The sequence below is a fragment of the Halictus rubicundus genome, chromosome 16 (assembly GCF_050948215.1).
Source record: "Halictus rubicundus isolate RS-2024b chromosome 16, iyHalRubi1_principal, whole genome shotgun sequence".
Taxonomy (NCBI): Eukaryota; Metazoa; Arthropoda; class Insecta; order Hymenoptera; family Halictidae; genus Halictus; species Halictus rubicundus.
In genome coordinates, this window is record NC_135164.1 from 10,452,763 (window position 1) to 10,460,436 (window position 7,674).

Sequence of the window (7,674 nt, forward strand, 5' to 3'; positions counted from 1 at the left end):
GAACGAACTGTTTCACCGTGGAAAAATATTATTTAACTTTTTGTCCCATTAAAATAGTATCAGTGCTTTCATAGTATGACTAGCTTTTCTATTTTCAGTGCCACGTAGACCCAGCGTTAAATGAAAAGAGTGTCCTCGTATCTATAGATTAGAGACTACAGTTCTACGGATTAGACATCCAGGATTAAGACAGTAGAAATTGTTGCAAAACTTGCGAATGAAACTGTTCTACGTGACCGCTCGAGGATTATGCGAATCTGCATGAACCCGAATTTATTTTCCCGCAGATTTACTCGAGTTCGAGTTTGGCCTTTTATTATAGGAGATCGTACACCGTGCACAACGATAACGTGACGTTGCATTTGAGTTACGAATCGCGCGAAAACGGAGTCCATGTAATAAATGTCCGTTATCGGGAATCGTGTCCTCGAACTTGTATCGTCGACCATAAACACGGCCGACTCAAAAAGTACAAAACAGACCTGTGTACATACATCAATATCAATATGTTACGGCGCGTGGCGTCGCGTCGCGTCCCGCGAATTCCGAAAAAGAAATTGCTCGGCTGTGCGTGCGGGGTAAACTAAATATTAAATGGTACAGAGAAATCCGATTTCCGCGCGTCACAAAGAAGAAAATGTCAGAGAACCAGTTCTGCTGCCACGGAGCCGCCTATGCAAATCTGAAATCACTGAACCCGACGTTTCTCTCTCTCTCTCTCTCTCTCTCTCTCTCTCTCTCTCTCTCTCTCTCTCTCTCTCTCTCTCTCTCTCGTTATCTCGGTAAACAGTTTCGCGAGAGAACGAGCTGCAGATTCAAAAATGGGAAATTCAATGAGATTTGAAGGATTCGTTTGAACATTTTCTTGAAACATGAGCTTACGTATGACCGAAGCATTAAGGTCCCTCAAAAGTTCGTTCAGAACCCTTGCAACTGTCCTTGGAACGTGAACAAATGCAAATTCACAGGATCATCCGCAATCTAATTAAGAGTCGGAGGTAAAGCTGTAAGCGTCGCGCCTTTCGTTTGCCCTAGCAGACGGGTTCGTTCGCGTGTTCACTTCGAAAAACGCGGACGAGAGGCCATCGAACTCGGGCTACCCTTGCCCGGTGATTGGCCAATTAGTCTACCGATCGGGACAATGAGCCGAAAACACCTTTTTCTCCCAGCACGACTCTCCGTCCTTCGGCAATTTTCGAGGGTTAGTCTAGCTGCCGACCCCGATCCAGAGACGTCGCGACAGTTTTCCATTGGTAGGTGACGCCATAATCAAACATCGTCTCTCGCAATTGTCTCGGAAAGCAAGCAAACGCCACTCCCGAAGAGAGTCAGGGAGAATTATCGTTGAAAATTCCGACGTTTGATTCATCGGTTTTCTCCGATTCGAACTCGTTCACCCGCTAGTGCAGCGTAATCGTGTTCCCGCGTTCCGTGTGCTTTTCGAATCGCGCCGACACGACAGCGCGATGCTTCTTCCCGAGGCGATTGTGCGACACTAATTTTTTTATCTGTATTTATTGTCAGCATTTCTAGATAACGGGCTTTTTCAAACGCTTGCGAAAACGTTATGCCACACAGAAGCACGCTTCTGCATCGGTAGTTTAACAACATAGATTATTTTCAAAACCGTCGAGAAGCTGTAAACATTGTTTTTTCTAGATCGTAGATACGGTTTGCTGTCATTCGCATAGGCTCGAGCGTTGCTAACAAGTGATATCGCTCGAGTGCTACACAAATTTTTCATGTTGGATACAGTTTGTTGCAAAATGTGTCGCGTAGCCTCCAATCTTCGAGATATTTCGAAAATATAAATATAAATATATTAAATTTCAATCTGAATTTAGTAGATTTTTGCATAAATTTACATGCCACACAGATTGCATGATAATCGGAGTGTTATGCTTGAACACAGTCTCCTTTAATTGCACGAATCGTCGTCAAACAAATGTGCAACGCATTGCAAGAAGTAGAATATCGGGTCGAATCTCATTTAAACATCATCGTGCAGTCTAACCCAGTTAATTCTGACCTCGCCTCAGATTGCAAGCACTGTTGTTTGAACGACCCACGTTCGAACGAAGAAGTAATCGGTATTATCGCGTTTGTCGAGATGAGATTTAGCCAATGAAACAGCTCAGAGTTGTCGAGATATTGCGATACGAACGGTTAACGTAGATCAGTGTGGCTGGACCCGGTGCGCGCTGTCAAAAACTATTTCTGTTACCTTTCTCTCGTTTCGCGATGAAAGGGAACACCTGAGTCCACATTCTCGTGCATATCGATACCGTGGTTAACGAGGAGACTTGGCAAAATTTATTAGTACAATCTCGAGACAGACAAGACTGTCACCGTCAAAATTGTAACTCGCGACTCACTGAAATTGTCACTTGCGTTTCGCTACACCGGACGGATTTCTTTTTTTGCTAATGGGATCAAGACTATAAATAAGCTCAAATATTAGCTTTAGGGATTTAGTTGCGTGTCATCGGTGAGATACAACTGTTGACAATCATTGCCAAGTTCTGCTGTAGTTTCTACGGGTCTTAACCAATTTGCTCATGTTGGAGATTCGATAAGAGCAAAGTGAATGTTTATTCTGTATCACAGTCTGATGAAGTTTGTTACTTTTTGTTTTCTTCGCGTTGATTCTAAGGAGAGAGAAAGGGTGTGAGACAGAGAGAGAGAGAGAGAGAGAGAGAGAGAGAGAGAGAGAGAGAGAGACAAAGTGTTAGGAACTTTGTGCACTGAATAAAAATTTTAAATTGTATGCCGTTTAGTTTTCTTCCGAGTGAGAAAAAGTATAGTGAGTAGTGTTTTTCAAGTGGCCATAAAAGTCCGCCGTGTATAAATTACTAACGCGGGCCGCAAATAAAATTGATTTGCGTGGGTAACCAAGTTTACCGTTAACAAACGTCAGAATATGGGAACGATCGGCTGAACGATAACTTCCGTAACGCGTTCCTCGAGGTCTGGCCTGTTTTTCCTCGTCGGATTTTTTTTCATTTTATTTCATCCCGCAGATAAACTTTTCGAAAAGCGTGAGATTTTCGAAAATGAACATACAAAGCGAAACATACACGTATATTCGATTGGAGCCCCGACTAAATGCGAATTTAAGCGGAAATAAGCAGACCACTCGAGCACGCGGTTCGAGTGAAACTTACTCGAGCAAACGATAAAATGATTGATCGTCGTCGTTCGGGTTTTAGATCGATCATTTGTTGTTTGCGGCTCTCCGAATGATCTTCCAATGTTTGTACCAACATCGATTTCCGTCAATAACGGGGATGCTCTCCCGGGGAGTCGGTCTAATATTATTTTTAGGGCTTTCTTTTAAAAAAAGAAGACACCGAGCAAGTCTCCCTTGGTTCGACTCGTATACTTGGCTCTAGACTCTTGGTTCATAGTCTTATTTTACACGTTTTTGGCTATAAAAGCCTATAAAAGCTGCACAAAATCAAAACTATTTAACATTTGGAGCGCCAACCTAGCAACCTGAAAAATCCATAAAACCCTTTCGCATTTTACTGATCCCAATTAAATTCGCTACACTGAATGTATTAACGCGACAGTCCATGTTTGAACATGAAATAATTCTCGGCTATAAGACGGCTATAAGATCTCGAAATAAGACTCGGCTTTCGGAGTTTTGATAATAAAAAAGCTCGATAATTGTAATTATACATTATACACAATCTTTACCGCGCGCAGTTTACTGTTATAAAATCCAAAGGTGTCCGCAGCTACACAAGCTTCTCCTAATTGCAATTATCTCGGAACAGAGTGCTGAAACCTGGCGGTAGGGTGAATATCCTGGTAAAATCTCTACCGTATTTATCAACGTCTCCGTTGAACAAACCCGGCGGTGCGGATCACCATGTCTGTAATCGATATAATTCTTGATCGTCGAATCGGGTCCGATCGATCGTTCGATCGATCGCGTTATCAAGGACCGTGTGACGGCCGTACGCAGATATTCCACGAAAGATTATGCTGCGAAAGAGGGGCGTCTGCACCCGCAGAAGACGACTCGTCTCTCCGTTGCGTAACGAATTATCCGGGGGGAGCTATAATACAGGTGTTCCTTGGAGAAAAGACCATTTTGACAAAGTGCGCGCTCCTCGACTGGGTAAGTCAGCCTTTTGCAAACTCTTTCTCCGTTCTTTCTGGTACGTGTTTCCCGTTCGGTCGCATTTTCTTGCCGCCGCGCCGCGCCGCGCCGCGCCGCCCGCGATCGTGTTCCCCCGGCCGCGAAACGGTGAATCGATTATGTCAACCGGATCGAGCTGTGCTACTATCGACAATTACTATCGTGACAATCAGCCAAGCGTTGAATTTCTCCGCGGAGACGGCGGAGACGGCGGGCAACGGCACGTGGACGATAGACGAGGAATGTTTTGTTGTTTTTTCATCGATTCATAGAGAACTCGCGGCACAGACCTTGGCACTCGCCGAAAAATCGACAGCCTCGTCGAGAGGAAATCCACTGGACGCGATAACAGATCGTCCGCGAACAGTTTGCGTATTCCCCCCCCCCCCCCCACGCGAAAACCAGGGGCGCGTCACCCCGTTGATCGAAATTCATTTCAATTTCATTGATCCTATCTTGGTCTATTTACCAATCGTTAAATATCTGACCAACGATGATTATTCGGTTCTTTTTGTAATCCGGTTACCGTTTCAAATTACACATCTTTATTATAAAAGCATAAAATACTTCAAAGTATTTAGTGGCCATTAATTTTTTCATTGTTTCGTCGTCAGCATTAAACACGGTGATTAATCGTGAAGGCTTTGAAATGTACGGTAACACGGATCAATTGTATACGCTTCTAATTGTTTGAAGAATAACTCAACAACAATCATCGTTTATCTACGTATCAGAGATTCTCCAAAAATTGCAGGTGACCGCATACTTTATTTTCCGTTCGAGCAAGTAATTTGTGCAGTGAAACGTGAAGAGTATCTGACATTTGAAAAGCGGATCGAATTACTAATTCGCATTCCTAAAGAATTCAGCTGAAAGCTTCGAGCCCCCGACAGCGTCGCAAATGAAGAAATTAATAAATGCACAATTACTCAGGAATGATTTCCATTGTGCGCCGCGCCGGCCGCGCCGTCGCTGTTCGAAAGACAAAAGATGCTCGGCGGCTCTGTCTGTCACACGGTACGGAGTGCTCGAGTATTCATCTTCGTTCATTCGAACGTTCCCGCAGCAATATTTAAATTTGAAAGAGCGCGGACGCGAACAACAACGAAAAATATTCGACGAACAGCAGCGCGATGGAATTTCAAGAATTCGAATGGCGATTGTTTCGCGATCGAACAGCTGCTCGGCCGACTCCCGTCGATACAAAGTTTTCATGTCGGTTGTCGCCTAGTCTAGTATTAATTTTACACGCGATGCTCACCGGTCTAAAAATATTCGAGGATAAACGGTGCAAACGACAGAAAATTTCCCGCTTGTTTCGAGATAGCGGATAATTATCGGAGAATTTTCCTTCTGTTGGTTTGCAACTAATCGTCGCTTCGTCCAGTTAGTTCCCGGTAGCATAATGATCCACCAAGGAATAGGATCCAGGATACGTTCTTGATCCGTCGCGTCACGGTCATTCCCATTAACCTCGCGTTCTGAATTAACCTCGAAGAAATTGCGACTTTTCCAATCTGCCATAGATCCTTTGTACACCTGGCATCTTTAATTTATGCTTATCGTTCGAACATACCGTTTGAAACTGTAAACAATGCTTTATCGCCGCGTGCCTCATTAAGTCTCGATTATCGGTTACATTTTTATTTCTTCCGTCCAATTGATCCGAGTGCAAGTATGCCAATTCGTACGGTATTTTTATGCGAACGCAAAATAGGACTGATGGCAGTAAAAACTGCTCGTAAGAATAATCGCGACGTCGATTTTGAAGCTAGGACGAACAAACGTACAGCGCAATGTTGCCTCGAACGATTTGATAGGAAACAATTTCTTCATATTTGAAATCTATCGGCGCGTTATGTCGACTGCATAACTTCTTGACCGTATATGTATGTATGTACCAACATCGAGTGCCAACTCGACGCTCCTAGAGATAATTGCGCGACGAAGCGCCGAGATTCGAAATTTCCGTTGATAACAGTTAACACCGTAGCAACATTAAGAAGCTATTAGTTATACTCTTATCGAATCTAGATTCCGCTTGGAAAAGAATCCGAGCTTCCTGAAACCTTCCTTGAAATATTTTTATCGAGATCTCCACTGCGCCGTTGACGGCGGTCGGTTCGGTGCATGGACAGTGGAATTTTTTCACGTTCGTCGTCGATATCTCCAAAAGAAGAAAAAAGAAAAAAAGAAAAAAAGAAAAAAAGAAAAGGAAAGAAAGGACAGAGGACAGTTGTTTTGTTTGAAGCCACGCCCCAGACGAGCAAGTTCGCGATATTGCTATTCTCTGTTATTGTTATTTTTGTTGTTGTTATCATCGAGGGGGCCAGTTTGCCGGTCGGTCAACGACCGTCACCTCCGGAATTGCGAGTGAAATCGAGGCCGTCGACGCTCCGTAAACGGTCCGTCAAAGAGACGACTCGCGAATCGATCCTTGTCCACGCGAATTCTATTTCTAGTAGGAAACCTTATCGGGTACCGACAGGCCGAGTTTCATCATCGTTGACCAAATATTCCGGCCAACGAATCCTCTTTCCAAGCGGCTTTCCGAGCGTTACCGTCTTCCTCTTATCTACCGATAAAATTCTGTTTCGTCGGTCGATAAACGCCGCGCCGCGCCGTGCCGCACCGGCCGCAAACAACTCGACCTCCCAAAATCTACGATCGAACGAAGATCTAGCGTACATAGGTCTCGCGTGTGGAATTTCTTTACGATCCCCTTCGAATTATCTGATTCAGAACAGCGAGATTCGATTGTCAGCTGCGGACCGAGTCGATCGATCGCGATTCGCTGGCCGTTTGGGAAAATTCCTTCGCGCGATTCGCCTTCTTTTAATCTCCAAATTGATCGTTCAACGTTCGATCAATTGCTATTTGGGTGTGATCAGCATCTTGATTCTTCCGTGAGCCGTTCACATTCCGAAGGAGTGAAAATCTGTTGTGGGAAATCTCTGCGGTTGACAGAAGTGGGAGTGTGCTGTGTCCGAACTTGCAGATTTTCGTGCTCGAATTTCAGTTTAAATTTGAATCCATTGGTCTTTCAAGTTGGGTACAAATTTGAATGTTATGATAGTTGAGCAGGTATTTAAATTATAATCTTCTAGAATTTGCGCCTTGCAGAATTTCCACCTCGAAGAATTCGAACGTTGCAGAACTTAAATTTCGCAGGATTTAAGTTTGAATTTGAATTTGAATCCTCTGGGATTTGAATTTGAATTGAAATTGCATTTAGGCCACTGCTGTGTTTCAATCTGAATTGTACTTGGGCCATTGTGCTTGGAATATAGATTCGATGGAGATTTCGCGCGAATCCAAACGTGACATTTGGATATGCGTCAGACCGTCCGAACTTGACGTAATTCATAATCGATTTCGTAATGCCTCGGGCTACCGAGCGAGTCTCCGAAATAGTCTATAATTAATACATCGTAATGTTTACAGTTTCATAATCGCGGATATCTTTCTCGGAGAATTTCGGGATTCTTATCAGTCGTTTCTGAACGAGACCAGAGGAAATATAC